The sequence below is a fragment of the Leopardus geoffroyi genome, chromosome B1 (genome assembly GCF_018350155.1).
Source record: "Leopardus geoffroyi isolate Oge1 chromosome B1, O.geoffroyi_Oge1_pat1.0, whole genome shotgun sequence".
In the NCBI taxonomy this organism is placed as follows: Eukaryota; Metazoa; Chordata; class Mammalia; order Carnivora; family Felidae; genus Leopardus; species Leopardus geoffroyi.
In genome coordinates, this window is record NC_059327.1 from 86,385,324 (window position 1) to 86,405,655 (window position 20,332).

Genomic DNA, 20,332 nt, shown 5'->3' on the forward strand with positions numbered 1-20,332 from the left:
AAGGGAGAAAGGGCAGGGAAGGGAAATAAAGGGAAGGGGAGGGGGAGGGGGAGAGTAAGGAAAGGAAAGGGTTGGAGGGGAGGGGAGGGAACAGAAGGAGAGGGAAGGGGCAGGAAGGGGAATGGAGGGAAAAGGAGGGGAGAGGGAGGAGAAGGGAAATGGCAAGGGGAGGGGAGGGAGAAAGGCAGGGAGAGGGGAAAAGGGAAAGTCAGGGGGAGGGGAGCAGGAGGGGAGGGAGAAAAGCAAGCAACAAAGAAAAGCAAGAAAGCAAGAATCAATACCCCTCAAGAACACGGATGCAAACAGCCCACACAGAGCTTGGAGCTGCAGATGGACCGAGTGCCCCTGTCTTGTCCGCCACCCACCTGCCACCCACTGCCTGCCACCACCATGCCTTTCTCCAACAGCCACAATATGCCATTCCCCAACCTCAGCAACTACATGGCCAATGTGCTGACCCCTGGAGCTGTAGGAGTAGCTGTGCACCAAGAGCACACCCAGTGGCTTCACATCAAGGTTCAACAGAGCTTCCATAGCAACCTGGCCATCAAGTACTGCGCGCTCAAGGACATGACAGAAGCGGAGCAGTGGCAACTCGTTGATGACCACTTTCTGTTCGACAAGCCTGTGTCCCCTGCTGCTGGCCTCAGACACGGCCTGTGACCGGCCAGACGCCCACGGCAGCCAGTACAATGACAGTAAGACGTTCCTGGTGTGGATCAACGAGGAAGGCCACCCACGGGTCCTCTGCATGCAGAAGGGAGGCAACACGAAGGAGGTGTTCACTCGCTTCCACAATGGCCTCACCCAGACTGAAACTCTCTTCAAGTCTATGAATTAGGAATTCATGTGGAACTCTCACCTGGACTACATCCTCGCCTGCCCGTCCAATCCGGGCACAGGGCTGCAGGCCATTGTGCACATCCAACTGCCCCACCTGGGCAAGCATGAGAAGTTCCCGGAGGTGCTCAAGCAGCTGCAGCTTCAGAAAAGAAGGCACCGGCTGTGTGGACACAGCTGCGGTGGGCGGGGTCTTCAGTATCTCCATCGTCTCCAGTGTAGACCACCTGGGCTTCTCAGAGGTGGAGCAGGTACAGATGGTGGTGGACGGTGGAGAGCGGCTCACAGAGATGGAGCAGCCATTGATGACCTGTGCCCTCCCAGAAGCGAAGCCCCTGCCCGCACCTGCCCCCCTACCAGCCGGCTGCTTCTTCACTTACTCCAGGGCAGTGCCAGCCATGCACCCCCGATGTTCGCCACCTGGCAGCCAAGCTCTTAGCCTTGCTGTAGAGACTTCTATCACCCTCAGTAGAGTTTATTTTTATGATGGCCAAGATGTTTCTGATGCTGAAATAAGCGAGGGTTTTGGCCCACCGGGGGGGAAAAAAAAAAAAAGATTCAAAAATGCTCAACAAAATCTACCAAACCGAAGTCAACGATACATAAAGGATCCTACAACTTGATCAAGTGGGTTTTATTCCAGGGATACAAGGATGGTTCAACATCGGTAAGTCAATCAACAGAGTACAACACATTAAAAAAAATAAAGGGTAAGAATCATTTGATCGTATCGATAAGCGCCAAAAAGGCATCTGACAAAATTCCACATCCATTTATGATAGAAACTCTCAACGAAGTGGATACACAGCAGTAGAGCTGTCCATTCAGCCGAGGCCTAATTTAACACTAGACTACTGCCGTTTTTTGCTTGTTCATTTTTAAATTTTATGTAACTGTAACATATGTACATGAAAATGCACAAATCATAACAGTCAGCTTTATACACAGCCAGGTCCTGAGATGGAACATGATCGGCATTCAGAAGCCCTTCTTGTCCCTCCCAGCCCCTGCCTCCTCAAGGTAGAACCGTGACGCTGACTGACTTCTAACTTACAGTCCGTTTTGCCTATTTCTGAACTCGCACACAAAATAGAATCATACACTGCATACCCTTTCATGTCATTTTTGTTACTCAACCCTATGTTTGTGAGAGCCAACTATGTTGTGTGGGATTATAGTTTATTGACTTTTGCTCTCATTGTTGTAAGTATTCTGTTGCAGAAACCTGTAGGATTTATATGTCCCTTCTACTGATCAGGGCATTTGGGTGGTCTGGTGTGTGACCACATGCATAGTGTCGTGGTGAACATTCTAGCACGTGCCAGATCATGGCTTAAAAACTTGATGCAGGATTACCCATCATTGATTGCTCTGATCCACTTTACCAGGAAGACAATTCACTTTCAAGATTCACAACATTTTTGGAGTTATAATACCCTATTTTTATTTCATTAGGCACATACTTCCAAAATGATGTATGGCATAGATTATTTCTTTAAATAAAATTAACCCAGGGGTGCCTGGGTGGTTCAGTCGGTTAAGCATCTGACTTTGGCTCAGGTCATGATCTCACAGTTGGTGGGTTTGAGCCCCATATCAGGTTCTCTGCTGTCAACACAGAGCCCACATTGAATCCTCTGTCTCCCTCACTGCCCTTCCTCTGCTCACACTCTCTCTTGCCCTCTCTCAAAAATAAATAAACATTCAAAACTTTTTAAATTAAAGTAAATTAAATTAACTTAGTATAAGGATAAAAAAAAGGGGGGGGGTTTGCCTGGGTGGCTCAGTCAGCTAAGCATCTGACTCTTGATCTCAGCTCAGGTCTTGATCTCACAGTCCCGAGTTCAAGCTCCAAGTTGAACTCTGCGCTGCGCATGAAGCCTACTTCAAAAAAACAAAACAAACAAACAAACAAAAAACAAACAAAACAAAGCAAAACAAACCCCTCAACCTATGAGCAACATACCTCAACATAATAAAAGCACCTGGGTGGTTCAGTCTGTTGAGCCTCCGACTTCGGCTCAGGTCATGATCTCACAGTTGGTGGGTTGGAGCCCCACGTAGTGCTCTCTGCTGACAGCTCGGAGCCTAGAGCCTTCTTCAGATTCTGTGTCTCCCTCTCTGCCCCTCTCCCACTCATGCTCTGTGTCTCTCTCTCTCAAAGATAAATAAACATTAAAAATTTTTTTAAATAAAATAAAATAAATAAATAAAAGCCATACATGACAAGTTCAGAGCTAGCATCATATTTAATAGCATAAACATGAAAGCTTTTCCCTTCATTTCATAACAACACACACACACACACATACACAATGGAATACTACTCAATTATAAAAAAGAATGAAATCTTGCCATTTGCCATCACACAGACTTCAAAGCGTTAGGCTAAGTGAAATATGTCAGAGAAAGACAAATACCATATGATGTCATTTATATCTGGAACCTGAAAAACAAAACAAAACAATAACTGAACAAAACAAAACTTATAGACAGAGAACACATCAGTGGTTGCCAGAGGGGAGGGGGATTGGTGGGTAGGTAAAATGAGTGAAGAAGGTTAAGAGGTACAAACTTCCAGTTATACAATAAATATGGAATGTACAGCATGGGGGACTGTGGTCAATAATATTGTGTTGCAAATTTGAAAGTTGCTAAGAAAATAAGTTTTAAGTGTTCGCATCGTGAGAAAAAATATGGCAACTTGGTATGGAGACAGAGGGTAAATATACTTGATATGGTGATTGTTTCACAATGGAGACAACTGTCAAAGTGTTATGTTATACACCCGAAACTAATACAGTGCTGTATCTCAATTATACTTCAGTTTTTTAAGAAAGAGTAAGTCGGTGTCACTCTTGTCAAGCACAATTGTCATAGTCAAAAAACAATTAATACACATGCAGGATGGAAGTTAAACATTTTGTCCCTGCAGTATATCAAATACCATTCAGTATATCTCAGGCAGCCAAAAAAAGAGAATTCATTCTTTCTTTTCTTTCTTCCTTTATTTTTAAATTCCTTTCTTTCTTTTCACTTTTTTTTTCTTTTTCTCTCCTTTAATTCAACAAATGAGTATTGGGCGTCACCAAGACAGACACATCCCCTGGCCTCATGGAGCTTACTTATATCCAGTCAAGGATTGAAACAAACTGGACACTCAGCCCAGACATTCATGTCAATGCCAGTTTAGTTGTTTTTGGTGTGGAGGAGGTTTGGTAACAATTGACGTATCAATATATTTCTCAAAAGCAGCTCAATACATATTTTATGCCAAGACACCAAGCATCTAAAGTGAAAACAAAACACACAAAAACCCCAATACTTCTCATGTCTTATCACACTAATTTCACTGGAAGATTTTTGCATGACAGCCAAGGCCAGAGAATAAGATGAGTGGTTTTATTTTTCAGTAGTTTCTCTTCTGGTTCTGTAGGCCACATTTGACGTTGATCTTGCCCGTGAGTTTTATAGACATCCTTTGGCTTGAGTCAACACCTGTATGTAGATCAGATATGGGGGGAGGATAATCTGTTTTCATCTATCAATACATTTTTTTTTTAATTTTTTTTCCAACGTTTATTTATTTTTGGGACAGAGAGAGACAGAGCATGAACAGGGGAGGGGCAGAGAGAGAGGGAGACACAGAATCGGAAACAGGCCCCAGGCTCTGAGCCATCAGCCCAGAGCCTGATGCGGGGCTCGAACTCACAGACCGCAAGATCGTGACCTGGCTGAAGTCGGACGCTTAACCGACTGCGCCACCCAGGCGCCCCCATCTATCAATACATTTATTTAGGTTTGTGATTAGTTGGTTTATATATGTGGGTGCTTTACATTGGGGGCATAAACATTTCCAACTGTTAGCTCTTCTTGATGGATAGACCCCTTGATTATGATATAATGCCCTTCTTCATCTCTTGTTACAGTCTTTGTTTCAAAACCTAGTTTGTCTGATAAAAGTATGGCTACTCCAGCTTTCTTTTGACATCCAGGAGCATGATAGATGGTTCTCCATCCCCTCACTTTCAATTTGCAGGTGTCCTCAGGTCTAAAATGAGTCTCTTGTAGGCAGCATATAGATGGATTGTGTTTTTTTTAATCCATTCTGATACCCTATGTCTTTTGATTGGGCCATTTAGTCCATTTACATTCAGAGTGATTATTGAAAGATAGGGATTTAGTGTCATTGTGTTATTTGTAGGTTTAGTGCTTGTGGTGATATCTCTGGTCCTTTGTAGTCTTTGCTGCTTTCCACTCACAGAGTCCCCCTTAGGATCTCCTGCATGGCTGGTTTAGTGGTCACAAACTCCTTTAGTTTTTGTTTGGGAAAGCCTTTCTCTCCTTCTATTCTGAATGACAGTCTTGCCGGATAAAGGATTCTTGGCTGCATATTTCTCCTAGTCAGCACATTGAAGATTTCCTGCCACTCCCTTCTGGCTTGCCAAGTTTCAGTGGATTGGTCTGCTACTACCCTTATGTGTCTACCTGGTAGGTTAAGACCCATTTATTCCCAGATAAAGAGTTCTCTCTTTATCTTTGTATTTTTCCAGCTTTACTATGATATGTTGTGATGTTGACTTGTTTTTGTTGATGCTGAAGGGAGTTCTCTGTGCCTCCTGGACTTGGATGTTTGTTTCCTTCCCCAGATTAGGGAAGTTCTCAGCTCTAATTTGTTCAAATAAACCTTATGCCCCCTTATGTCTCTCTTCTTCTTCTTCTTCTGGAACTCCTATGATATGGATATTATTTCATTTCATTGAATCACTTAGGTCTCTAATTTGCCCCTCATGGTCTAGTAATTTCCTGTCCCTCTTTTTCTCAGCTTCATCATTTTCCATAATTCTATCTTCTATTTCACCTATTCTCTCCTCTGCTTCTCCCATCCTTGCTGTCACTGTATCTAGTTTATTTTGCATCTCATTGACAGCATTTCTTAATTCATGGTGACTATTTCTTAGGTCTTTGATCTCTGCGGCAATATCTTCTGTAGTCTTCTATGCTTTCTTCAAGTCCAGCTATTAGTCTTATGACTGTAATTCTAAATTCTTGTCCAGATATATTGTTTATATATAAACACCTCCACTGGGGTCCCGCTGTCCTGTTCCCTGCAGCCCACTGTGTTTGTAATGGGGAGAAAACTGGCGACAGCCCAATCTCTCCTCCCTGGACTGTGTGTCCCAAACCACACTGTCCAGGCCCTTCTCACAGGTAGCAAGGGCAGCCGGCTTGCCCTGTTCCACAGTCTCTTGCATCTCCTAGTTCCTCAGCTGGGATTCAAAACCCAATGTCTTAAAGTATCCTGCACGGGGTGAACCCAGTTCTGGAATGGTGCCACTCCTCCCAGCTGACAAAGGTCCTTTGGCTGGCACCTTCAGGATCTTTTGTCCTTGGGTGGGGGGCAATAAACCCTCTTCCCACAGTACTGGAGGGAGAGGACTGCTGTCTCCCAGTGTGCCCCCAAGATCTCTACCATAGCCCAGGACTAGCTGCCCTCCCCACTGGGGGCATGCACACCGAGGGCTCTGGTCCAGAGAAGGTCATGCAACTGTGATAACTCTGATCTTTAGCTCCTAAGGCTGTTGGCAAAGTAGAAACTGGCTCTCTCTGTATTTCCCATTCCCTGGCCATGGTCCAGAGAGGTTTTTCTCTTGTCCAATTACAAATCAATACTTCCACAGCCTCTCTTTCCCTTCCTTTTGTTTCTCCATTGAAGAGGTTCCCCCACCACCACCACCTCTGTGCCTATGCTGCCTATTTTATCTCTCCCAATTCACATACATGCACCTCTGTCCTGCCAGTCTGTCTCTTTCCACCCGGGGTGATTTTTCTGTCACTCTGTAGCATGTATTCCTGGTATACCAAGTGTTCTGACCCCAATACTGCTGTGTTTGAGGGAACACAGGGAACCAGGGAAATTCCAGTCCCCCTACTTCTCTGCCATCTTGACTCCTCCCCCGCCCATACCTGTTTTCATCTAATGTTCAAATAATTGAAGCCAAGCTGTATATTATTAGTTATGGTTTCCAGTAACTTGACGTCTAAGTTTGAGTCCTCTGCTTAATGAACATTCCAAGGAGGCTACCGATGGTGCTATAAATGCAATATCACCCTATAGATAGGATGTGGCAGATATTAGACTGGTTTAAATTTCACTGAGAAATATTTACAAATATAGAGAAAGGAGAATTACATAGGATTCCAAAGAACTCCCTTTCCTCCTTCAATCTGTATTCAAACACCACCCTCTCAATGAAGCCTAATCACTTCTCAGCCTTTTTGGCTAAGATCAAGTGTCAATGAAGCCTATCCACATACACCCACCTCCAGTCTTCCAGTCCACATTACCCTTGCTCTGTGACATTTTCTGTGTTATACTTAACAACTTCCAACATAGTTTATGATTGACTTATTTAATATGTTAATTGTTGGCTGTTTTATTATCTTGGCCCCAACTCCATTCCCCACTGTAAAGTAAACCTCTAATAGCACAGTTTATCTTTTTTGCTTAGTGATGAATATTAAGCCCAATAAATACATACCTAATGATTGATTGATTTGGTAAATAAATTAAAGGGAAAAATGCATCTATTGATTATCATAATCCATCATGTAACGTATGGGCTTTGGAATCAAACCACCTGTGTTTAACTCCCAGCAATTCTACTTATAAGCTAGTACCTTGCGCAATATCCATTCTCTGCTTCTTCCTAGCCAATGGAACCTCAATTTTTAAACAGGTAGCCATGTGCGTCATTAAAAATATTTATTGCTCTCTTGCAACTAGAGATGACCTTGTGATTCATTTTGATCCATGAAATTAAAGCAGAAATTCACTGAATAGCGTTTCTAGATATTCTACTTTCATAGTTAAAAAAAAAAAAGTTTTTATAAGTTTAAAATAAAAACAACCACAGGCTCACCTAATTCATCCCTGCTGCCCTTCTCCCCTTTCCTCTATTTTCTTCATGGAACACAGTTGTGGTCATGGAGGCCATCCAAAAGATAAGCATCAAATCTAATGATGATGGAGTAGGAATCTAGAAGTGTCCTGGGTCCTTGGCAACATCCATGAGCAGCTATCCCCTGACTGACCACCTCACAACTGTTACATCAGAAAAATGAGCCACTATATGGCTTAGCCACTGCAGTCAGTATTCTTTTACATTCAAAGATAACCCTAATGGATACAACATCCTATGATGTATATCAAAGCCCTAGCAACAGGATCCCTATCTGTATGCTTTTCCTTCACTCTGCTCTAACAAGAGTGGATCTGGTCCACATACAGGGGAAAGGATAGATGGAACACAGGTCTTTCTCATGTATTCGATGCTAGCTTCCTTTCATGGTAAAAATACTCAACAAACTAGAAATAGAAGGGAACTTCCTTGGCCTAATAAAAGGCATCTATGAAAACCCCACAGCTAACATCATACTTAGGGGTAAAAAGCTTAATGCTTTCCCTCCAAGATAAGGAAGAAGACAAGGATGTCTGTTCTCGCCCCTTCTTTCCAACATTGTACTGTAGGTTCTAGCCAGGGCGATGAGCCAAGAAAGTGAAATAAAAATTGGAAAAGAAGAAACAAAACTATCTCTGTTTGCGGGTGACATAATCTTTTCTTGTATACAGTAAATCCTAAAAAACCCACCCCCCAAAAAAAACTATTAGAGCTAAAAAGTGAGTTTGGCAAAGTTGCAAGAAACAATGTCAATATACAAAAATCAATTGTATTTCTGTATACTAACAAAGAACAACCCAAAATTGAAATTAAGGAAACAATTCCATTTACAATCATGTCAAAAGACTAAATATTGAGGATTAAGTGTAACAAAAGAAATGCAACACATGTACATTGAAAACTATAAAGCATCATTGAAAAAAATTAAAGAACACCTAGATGAGTGGAAAAACTTCCTGAGTTCATGGATTTGAAGATAATGTTGTTAATATAATAACACTCCCCTAAATGATGTACAGACTCAATTCAATCCCTATCAAAATCTCAGTTGCCTGGGGCACCTGAGTGGCTCAGTTGGTTAAACCACGGACTCTTGATTTTAGCTCAGGTCATAATCTTGCAGTTCATGAGATCAAGTCCCACATGGGACTCCATGCTTACAAGGCACAGAGCCTCCTGATGCTCTCACTCTCTTTCTGCCCCTCCCCCACTGACACTTGCTTTCTCTCAAAGAAAATAAACTTAAAAAATTTTTTTTTAATCTCAGTTGCTTTTTTTTTCTGAATTGAATGGACAAACTGATCCCAAAATTCATGGAAATGCAAGGGACCCAGAATAACCAAAGTAATCTTGAAAAATAAGGACGAAGTTAGAGGACTCATACTTGTCAATTTAAAAACTTATTATAAAGCAACAATAATCAAGACTATGGTTCTGGCAGAAGGAAGACAAATAGATCAATGGAATATAACTGAGTCCAAATTTAAACTCAAAGGCTAACAGCAACCATGTAGCAGGAAAATTCTGGTGAGGACTTACCACTAGGATAGGATGGCAAATCTAAGAGTCAAATTCCAAAGTAAGATGAACATCTGATTGGCTTACTTACAGTCACTTTTTTGTTCCCAAGCTAAAGGAAGGCAGGGCTTCAAATTATAGTCCATTCACTCATGAAAAAGAGACAATTACAGACAAAATTAGAATACTGTTTAAAAAATTTATTCTAGGCAGTCCCAAATCTCAAATCCCTATAGATTCTCCTGGAGTAAAAAAGGATATGGGACACCTGGGTGGCTCAGTTGGTTAAGTGTCCAATTCTCAGTTTGGGCTCAGGTCATGATCTTACAGTTTCATGAGTTCAAGCCCCAGTGCAGAGCCTGCTTGGGATTCTTGATCTCTCTCCCTCTTTCTTTACCCCTCCCCTGCTCACACTGTCTCTGTCTCTCTCAAAATAAATTTAAAATATTTTTTAAGTGTAAATAAAAAAATTTTTAAGTGTAACAGCATATTCTTGTAAGGACAAAAGTTTCTCACACCTAATTAATATATATATATATATATACACACACACACATATATATGTATATATATATATATACATACATATATATATATATAATATCTGTGCTTCTTTATTTTTTTTCTTAGTTGTAGTGCTTCTCTGTCTCACTTATTCCCAAATTATTCACAACTCTCTATGCTTGTCCCTGCCTTCCCAAAGGCTCACCAAAAACTCCTTTCTTTTTTTCTTTCTTTCTTTCTTTCTTTCTTTCTTTCTTTCTTTCTTTCTTTCTCTTTCCCTCTCTCTCTCTCTCTCTCTCTCTCACACACACACACACACACACACATATTAGCCCTGCATTCTTATCACAGTAGTAAACCGTTCATTAGAAGCAAGGATTTTGGACTTAGACTGATCTAACTTTGAATCAAGTTCTGCTTTTCATTTGATTATACTAATCAGGCATGTACTCTGGGCTCGTGTCCTTACCCATAAAATGAAGATAATAGAAGCACCTACCTTCTGGAGGTTTGGGGATGTTTAAATTAAGTGTATATAATACATTTAGCCCAGAGCCTGGCACATATAGTGGCTGCAGCTGATGCAAGGCACCAGCCAATAGAGATATTCGTAAAAATAAACTCATCCTGGACTAATTTTATTCTGCTAAAGATCAGAGAAAGAGAGGCCCAGGCTTGCCACGGATACCAAAAAGTGTATCTGCAAGAGAATATAAATTCCTTGTTACAATAGAAATTTTTCTAGACATGATATCAACAGTGTTCAAGCGCTGACGTGACTTTAGACACTCTTAATAGATACGTGGTTCTATCAAAGCTGTTGCTGTTTAAATTTTCCTTAAGTTTTATTTATTATTTTTGAGAGAGAGAGAGAGGGACAGAGCATGAGCAGGGTTGGGGCAGAGCGGGAGGGAGACACAGAATCCAAAGCAGGCTGCAGGCCCTGAGCTGTCAGCACAGAGCCCAACATGGGGCTCGATCACACAAACCACGAGATCATGACCCAAGCAGAAGTCGGATGCCTGACCGACTCAGCCACCTAGGCGCCCCAAAGCTGTTGCTTTTTAAAAGGGGGATTGTAAGGCTTACATTAAAATTATTAAGGAGTATCCACTGTGAACGGGATAACAGAAGCAGGATTTGGCTTGGGGGGAAAAAGGTAGGGTGTGTGAAATTAATAGCTGTCTTCAATAAGGATATTAAAGCCATGATGAGTACAGCGGTCAGCTGTGTTCCGTCCCCACTAAGACAGAAATGAATAATGAGGCTTAACGGTGGCATTTAAAGTAGAGATTTAGCCAACTCTGGATTAAACACACGTAGAATAAAAGAAACTGGTAATATAAAGGAGTTTATAATGTAAAAAACTGGTTTTGAACTGAAGTCATTGACACTTATTAAGAAAATGTCTTTACGGGGGCGCCTGGGTGGCGCAGTCGGTTAAGCGTCCGACTTCAGCCAGGTCACGATCTCACGGTCCGGGAGTTCGAGCCCCGCCTCAGGCTCTGGGCTGATGGCTCAGAGCCTGGAGCCTGTTTCCGATTCTGTGTCTCCCTCTCTCTCTGCCCCTCCCCCGTTCATGCTCTGTCTCTCTCTGTCCCAAAAATAGATAAACGTTGAAAAAAAAAATTTAAAAAAAAAAAAAAAAAAAAAAGAAAATGTCTTTACGAAAACAACCATTAACTGTCCTGCAGATTTTTTTTTTCTGCTTCATTCACTGATTGCACCATTGACTGGATAAGTTCGTAGGTAACTTTTGGTAATCTTCTAGCTAAGACACTTTAATTTGGTTTTATCACAATTTGACAAAATACATCTTTAGACTGGAGCCATCAGCCAGAGGAACACCATAGCCTCCTGGAACCAAGACTCTTCCATTTGCCTTTAAGCCACACAGGCTTCTGTCTTCCAGTAAAGATCTTTGCACCTGATTTGAGTTCTTTCTCTCCACCCCAAGAGCTGTCAGTATCTTAGGTAACCTCAAGATCCACGTTGATGACCAGACTTCCTCACTTCATGGACACACTAGCCCAGTCTTCCTCTGAAAAAATACATAGAACAGTAACTTGTTACCTTTCCAGCTACCCTGCTCAAATACTTCCAAGATAACATCTCTTTGACATCAACAGCCCCACCTTGTTTCTTGAGTCAACTTACTCCCGATCTCCAGGGTGACTGCTTCAAACCCCCACCTGTATCCTCTGCAGATCCCTCAACCTGTTTACCCAGGAGAAAATAGATGCTGCCGGAAAAAGACATCTATAACATTTGAAAAGTTGGTGAACTTTTCACACGCACCTTCTTCCCCCTTCCCCCTTCCCTCTGGTTACAATACTCAAGGTCACCTTCAACTATCCAATCCTCCTGAGCTCTGGAGCCCTCATCAACCACTTCTTGGGGATGGATTAGCTCTTCTTTTTATCTTCAGTCTTTCCCTTTCTGTGGACTCTTTACATTAACATTTAAACATGTTCCTTTTCTCTCATCTTAAAAAATGAAATCAAAATCTCCCTCAGTCCCCACTTCTAACCTGTCTCCTTCCTCTCCATGAAAGACCTATTTTCTCCATCCACCCCCTGACTCATCCCACTCCAGCTGGCCTCTTTCTCTTATTTTGCATTATCCAGGTGGGCCTTGCATTAACCTGCTCGGGCCGCCATAACAAAATTCCACAGATGGGTGGTTTAAATAACAGAAATTTATTTTCTCACAGTTCTGGCAGCTGGAAGTCCGAAGATCAAGGTGCTGGCGGGTTGGTTTCTAACAAGCCCTCTCTTCCTGGCTTGCAGGTGGCCGCTTTCTTGCTGTGTCCTCACAAGGTCTTTCCTTACAGAGAGAGAGAGAGAGGGAGGGAGAGGCTCTGGTATCTTTTCACCTTCTTTTACAAACACCAGTTCTTGGGGCACCTGGGTGGCTCAGTTGGTTAAGCGTCTGACTTCAGCTGAAGTCAGTTGGTTAAGCTGACTTCAGATCAGGTCATGATCTTGCTGTCTGTGGGTTCGAGTCCCGTGTTGGGCTCTGTGCTGACAGCCCAGACCCTGGAGCCTGCTTTGGCTTCTGTGTCTCCCTCTCTCTCTGCCCCTCCCCCACTCATCTCTCACTCTCTCAAAAATAAGTAAACATTTAAAAAATGATAGATAAATAAAAACACCAGTTCTTTTGGAACTGGGAACTACCCTTAAACGTCGTTTAATCTTAATCATCTTCAAAGCTCTATCTCTAAATATGGTCACATTAGGGGTTAGGGTTTCAACAGGGATTCGTGCAGGGGGAGGGCAGGAGACACACAATTCAATCCATAACATTCCCCAAATGCAATCAATCGTATCCTTATAATGTAGACACACGAGGAAGAAGACACACAGAGGCAGAGCCTGGGGTAATGCAGCCACAAATCAAGGAGTGCCGGCAGTTACCGGATGAGGGAGAGATAAGGAACGGATTCTTCCCCAGTCCCTTGGAAAGAAGAATGGCCCACCCAACACCTGGTTTCAACTTCTGGCTTCCAGAACTGTGAGACAATAACTTTTTGCTGTGTTAACCAATGCAGTTGTGATCGGAAAACCAGTACGTGTCTATGACCTCTCAGTAGAGGTTAGGCCCCTGCTCACGCCTCCCATGGCCCCCGTCTGCCCTTCTCATAACGCAGAGCACACTCTGTTGTGAGGGTTTGTTTGAAGCCAGTCTTCCCCCGTGGACTGCAAGTTTATGAGGGCAGGGACTTTGGCTTTCTTGTCCGCCACTGCTTCCCCAGGGCCCGGTGCACTAGGTGCTGGATAAGTATCTACGAGCTGGATGAACAAATGGTACTGAGAATTCCCTGGCCAGGGAAGCGTTAAATAGTAGACTGAGCTAAAAAAAAAAGAAAAAAACAAGTTGGAGAGTTATTCCTTTTAGGAGACATTCTTGGTCCTCTGAAATCATTAGGGAAGGTCTCATCTGAAGGCCACAAGAATGACCTTGCAGGGGTTCCTGACTCAGACGCTGGCCTTGCAGTTTTCCTAGCAACTTGAGCTTTGGTGCCCTCTGGTGTCAGAAATGAATTGTCTCTTGTTCTAAGTCTGTCCAGATTGACACAAATCGAGTTCCCTGCCGCCGTATGGGATTTTCTCATGATGGAGAAATTGAATTTTGTCTTTACAGTTAAAAGAAATCTACCAGAATGGTGTATTTAGCCATAAAATCAAAAAAAGTTGCAAAAAGCATATAACCTCCGAAGTCTTTGCAGATGTCCTTTTGAGTGTTTTGAATACTAAGATTTTCCTGTGAAATAACAAAATTTCAGGTTATGTTTACTGCAACACTTTCTCCTCAAATAGCAGTGGTTTTTATGGTCAAATCTAATTAGCATTTGGAAAGCCAGTGTTTTGTAAGCAGCTGCTTACAATCACCAAGGCTTAGTGCTTTCCAAAGCCCTTAAATCTTCATTGTGAGAGAAAATAAGTTATTTTTTAACAAACCACATACATAAAAAGACTGGGTGTGTGCTGTTTGTCAATAAGAAGTTATGGGTCTGGCTGCCTGTCTGTAAACAGACTTGCTTTCCCTCGTGAGCCGATGAAAAAGCTGACAGCTACACTCTCTTCCGGTTTTAATTCTGTGTGAGTTGCGATGCCAGACTGTTTCATTCGGCAACTGCGTGTACGAGTACGCTTAGCGTCGTGTCAAAGATATGTGTTCCAAAGTGTCATTTTGCGATGATTTGAGAGGAGGGAATAAATAAACTTTCTTTTCTTACCAATTATATAATCATTTTAACAATAAGTTACCACCATTTTTGACTGATCTTCAAAGGATCCCATGGACCTAATGCCATTTTAGTTTGAGGCTTTTCTGACCCCAACCATTTAGTCAAACAAACAAGCACTCATTTGCGTTAGGAAGATGCTATTTATAGGCATTCAATACCGGTTTCTTTTCTAAATTAAAGAATCCTTTTATAATGTACACAATCACTCTCTGACTTTGTTTTATATATTCATAGTTTCACTCTCTTATTTGCTCACAGCTCTATATACCTGTACATACCCAAGAGACACTGACATTTCTAATTAGCTTCTTACAAAGGGCCAAGAGTAAGCCTCATGACGCAACTGCTTTCTAGAAGATGTGACTGTTTGCAAGATGATTCTGCAGTTGGTGAGATTTTACAGTTTGCTTTTTCTATAAAGAAGTCAATTAAGAAAAATATATATATTGGGATGGAGCACAGAGATGAAGAGATGAAGGGATGGAAAGACTTGACAGGCAATAGAGTATAATAGTTGAGTATAAATTTCGAAATCAGACTCCCTGGGTCTGAATCTAAATATTGCTATTTGCTAGTTCTGCACCCTTGAGAAAGCCACTTTACCTCCTGCACTTCATACTCCTTATTTGTAAAGTGGTGGTAAAGAACCCCATGAACCCCATATGGCCAAAATAATCTTGAAAAAGAAGAATAAAGCTAGATGCATCACACTTCCTGGTTTCAAAATATATCACAAAGCTACAGAGATTAAGACAGTATGGTACCAGCAAAAAGACAAATATATATACATCAATAGAACAGAATAGATAACCCTGAAATAAGTCCATGCACGTATGGGTCAACTGATCTTCACCAAGTATGCCAAGAATACACATTGGGGAGAGGAGAGTCCCTTCAACAAATGGTTTTGGAAACACTGGACATCATATGTAAAAGAATGAAGTTGGGCAGGTATCTTAAACCAAATAGCAACTCAAAATGAAACTTAAACGTAAGACTTGAAATTGTAAACTCCTAGAAGATCACACAGGGGGCAAGCTCCGTGAAATTGGTCTTGGCAATGATTTCATGGATATGAAACCAAAGGGAAGGCAACAAAAGCAAGATTAGAAAGTGAGACTGCATCAAACTAAAACGTTTCTGCACAGCAAAGGAAACCATAAACAAAATGAAAATGTAACCTATGGACTAGGAAAAAGATTTGCCAGCTATGTATCTGATAGAGGTTACTTTCCAAAACACATCGTGAACTCCTCCAGCTCAATAGCAAAACAACCAGAACTTGATTTTATAATGAGCTAAAGGGATGCCTGGGTGGCTTAGTTGGTTGAGCGTCCAATTCTTGATTTTGGCTCAGGTCATGATCTCATGGTTCATGGGTTCGAGCTCCTTGTGGGGCTCTCTGCTAATAGCATGGAGCCTGCTTGGGATTCTCTGTCTCCTTCTCTCTGTCCCTCGCCCACTTGTGCATTCTCTCTCTCTCTCAAAATAAATAAACATAAAAAAAAATAAACATTTTAGAAAAATAAAAATGATGAACCACTGGAATCTACCCCCAAAAACCAAGAGCACATTTTACACACTGTATGTTAGCCAATTTGACAATAAATTATATTTAAAAAAATAAACAGATGTGGGAAACTGAAAAAATAAGTTAAATAAATAAGTTAATTAATTTTAAAAATGAGCTGAAAGCTTCAATAGACCTATTTCCCCAAAGACACGTAGGTGGCCGACAGGTACATTAATGATGTTCAACATCACTAATCATCAAGGAAATGCACATCAAAACCTCAATGAGGGGCGCTCAACTTAGGTCTTGATCTCATGGTTTGCGAGTTCAAGCCCCACATCCAGCTCACTGCTCTCAGAGCGGAGCCTGCTTCTATACTCTGTCCTCCTCTCTCTGCCCCTGCCCTGCTTGTGCTCTTTCTCTCTCTCAAAAATAAATAAACATTAAACAGAAAAAGACAAGTGTTGGAGAGGATGTAGAGAAAATGGAACCCTTTTGCACCACTGGTGGGAATGCCAAATGGTGCAGCTGCTGTGGAAAACAGTATGGAGTTTCCTCAAAATTTGTTAATAGATTTCCATATGATCCAGCAATCCCACTTCTGCCTTTTTATCCAAAAGAATGAGAATCAAGACCTTGAAAAGATACCAGCACCATGGCAGTAACCAAGATGTGGAAACAACCTGTCCATCCACAGATGAGTGGATGAAGAATATATGGAATATTATTCGGCCTTTAAAAAGAAGGAAATCCTGAAAGAGACACAACATAAGTGAACCTTGAGGGTATTATGCTAAGTGAAATAAGCTAGTCACAGAAGGACGACTATTGCATAATTCCACTTACACGAGGTATCTAAAAGAGTCAAACTCATAGAAGCAGAAAATAGAATGGTGGTTGCCGGGGTTGGGGTAAGGGACAAATGGGGAATTGGTAACCAATGTACTTAAATTTTCAGTTATACAAGCTGAATAAATTCTAGATATCTGATGTACAATATTGTCCCTGTAGATAACAGTACTGTATTGTATGCTTAAAACTCTGTTGAAAGGATCGCATGTGAAGTGCTCTTACACACATACATAAAATAAAGCTGTTAAGAGACCTGAATAAGTCAATGTTGCAAATCCTTGTAATAGCGTCTGGCACATAAACAATATATAAATGTGTTTTTTCCTAATTATTATTGGACAGCCTTCTCTGCACCTCACTGCCAGCAATGAGGATTGTTCCTCTTTGCCCAGTTTCACCCCCTCTGCCTAAGCCAGAGGGTCACTTCTTCCAGGGAGAGAAATTCACTATGAAAGTCTTCTCTTTTTATTTTAATGTTTTTTTTTTTTTTAATTTTTGAGAGAAAGAGAGAGTGACAGACAGAGTGTGATTGGAGGAGGGGCAGAGAGGGACAGAGACAGAGAGTCTGAAGCAGGCTCCAGGCTCTGAACTGTCAGCACAGAGCCCGACACAGGGCTCAAACCCACGAACCGTGAGATCATGACCTGAGCCAAAGTCAGACGCTTAACCGACTGAGCCACCCATTTACCTCAAAAGTCCTTTAATTCTGATCACACTGCATGCCATCTGAGTTAATTCTCAGAGTTTATAGAGATTATTTCATGAAATGTTGAGTTAACTTACATCCACTAAAATGGGGGCGAAATCCCTTAAACAGATCACGTGGGGATGAGTGTGTGAGTACTGGAAAGGATGCTGTGGCAGGAAAAGGGTTTTCTCCAGCCTAAAACCCTGCCCAGTTCCCTCTGTCACCTCAACAGTGGTCCCAGCAGAAGCTGGTTGACATCCTGGGAAACAGAACTCGCAGGAAACCGTGTGATATGTGGTTTTCCACGTCATGGCTTCACCCTGGAATCAAGTTTGGTTATTTGTCCTATGCTGGACCCTCAGTGAATGTGGTGAAGGGGTTGGGTCACTCCAGGGGAACCCAGGTGGAATAACGGTGCTACTGGAGAGCACAGCTTTTCAACTGAGAAAGGAATAAAATTCTGACACATCCACAATATGGATGAATGCCAAGGAGGTAATGCTAAGTGAAATAAACCAGTCTCAAATAAATACCATATGATTCCACTCATGAGAGGTACATAGAGTAGTCAAAATCATCAAGAGAGAAAGTAGGATGGTTGGTTGTAGGGGTTTAGGGGGAAGAATGTCAAGTTATTGTTTAATGAGTATAGAATTTCAGTTTTGCAAGATGAAAAGAGTTCTGTGGATGGATGGTGGTGATGGTTATACAACCATGTGAACGTACTTAACACCACAGGGCTGTCCACTTAAAAATGATTAGGGGCACCTGGGTGGCTCAGTCGGTTAAGTGTCCAACTTTGGCTCAGGTCATGATCTCGCGGTTTGTGAGTTCCAGCCCCGCGTCGGGCTCTGTGCTGACAGCCCGGAGCCTGGAGCCTACTTCGGATTCTGTGTCTCCCTCTCTCTCTGCCCCTCTCCCTCTCACATTCTGTCTCTCTCTCAAAAATAAATAATCATTAAAAAAAATTTTTTTTAATGGTTAGGATGGTAATTTGTGTATTTTACCACAATTAAACATTTAAAATAAATAAATAAACTTCTTTTCTTTTATGTTTTTATTTATTTTTGAGAGAGAGCGAGAGAGAGAGAGAGCGCGTGCGCACAAGTGGGGGAGGGGCAGAGAGAGAGGGAGACACAGAATCCAAAGCAGGCTCCAGGCTCTGAGGTGTCAGCGTGGAGCCCGATGCAGGGCTCCAACCCACAAACTGCAAGATCGTGACCTGAGCCGAACTCCGAGGCTTAACCAACTGAGCCACCCCAGCGTCCCTACAATAAATAAATGAATTTCTTAAAAGTACATCTTGTGATGGCATAGAATTCTCTTCCCTTTCCTGGTCTCCAGAAGATGAGTGGGAACATAAGATAACAAGGATGTGCCATCTTGTTGCTTTTATTCCTGTAGACCACTGCCTTGAGGCTTTCTGATTTTCAATTATTCATTAAACAAATATTTATCAAGTACTAACTATGCACTGAGCCTTGTTCTAGAAGCTGGAGTTACAGCAGTAAACAAAAACTTCCCCCAAATTCCCTATCTGTAGAGATCTCGCTTTCCAGCAGGTGAAGAAAAATGATAAAATAAACGAGTAAATAAATAAATAAACAAACAAACGAGTAAGATACATGGTATTTAGATGGCAATAAGAGCTATGGAGGAGGATGAAACATGTATAATGGTTGTAATTTTAAATAGGGTTGTCAGAGAAGGTCTCGCTAAGAAGATGATGTGTAAGACTTGCATGAGATAAGGGAGTTAGCCATGTAGGTATCTGGAAGATATCTTGAGCCTACAGGCTCAAGGGGAACTTTTGTCCCTCCCTTAACCACACAGAAGAATCCAGACTGGGGGGTCTTTCTCAGAATAAGGGTTATTAGTACAGATAAATTTTTTTTTTTCAACGTTTATTTATTTGTGGGACAGAGAGAGACAGAGCATGAACGGGGGAGGGGCAGAGAGAGAGGGAGACACAGAATCGGAAACAGGCTCCAGGCTCTGAGCCATCAGCCCAGAGCCCGACGCGGGGTTCGAACTCACGGACCGCGAGATCGTGACCTGGCTGAAGTCGGACGCTTAACCGACTGCGCCACCCAGGCGCCCCCAGATAAATTTTATCTGAGTGACCCATCTGTATGGCAGAGCAAATGTCTAATTGCCAAACATTCTCTCTTCTTATTGCCCCGTGAAGCTCCTTCCTTTCCTCTGAAGTCCCAGACCCCCAGCCCCGTCTCCTTGCTTCACAATGGCATGTATACCTCATTTTGCCCATCTTTGGAATTGCCATGTCTGTGTAGTTTTCCTATACGTACAGTGTTAAATTTGATTTTCTCCTGCTAATCTGTCTCATGGCAATTTCATTCTTTGTCCAGCTAGAAGGACCTTCGAGGGGACAGGAGTTCTTGCTCCCTGACACATACATACCCATGATAAATAAAGTTTAATTTATAAATTAGGCACAGCAAGAGATTAGCAACAATAACTAATAATAAAATAGAATATAATAATATACTGTAATAAAAGTTATGTGACTGTGGTCTCTCTCAGAATGTCTTATCATACAACATATCTCAGATGTCTCAGGTATCTTATCATACCCCTGGGTGGCTCAGGGGGTTAAGCGTCTGACTTCAGCTCGGATCATGATCTCATAGCTCGTGAGTTTGAGCCCCACATCGGGCTCTGCACTGACAGTATGGAGCCTGCTT

General features: G+C 42.1%; 1 pseudogene; it reads left to right on the top strand.

Moving 5' to 3' along the window:
- The first annotated feature begins 330 nt into the window (after positions 1 to 330).
- On the top strand, positions 331 to 13,490 carry LOC123596398 (annotated as a pseudogene).
- Positions 13,491 to 20,332: the final 6,842 nt, after the last annotated feature.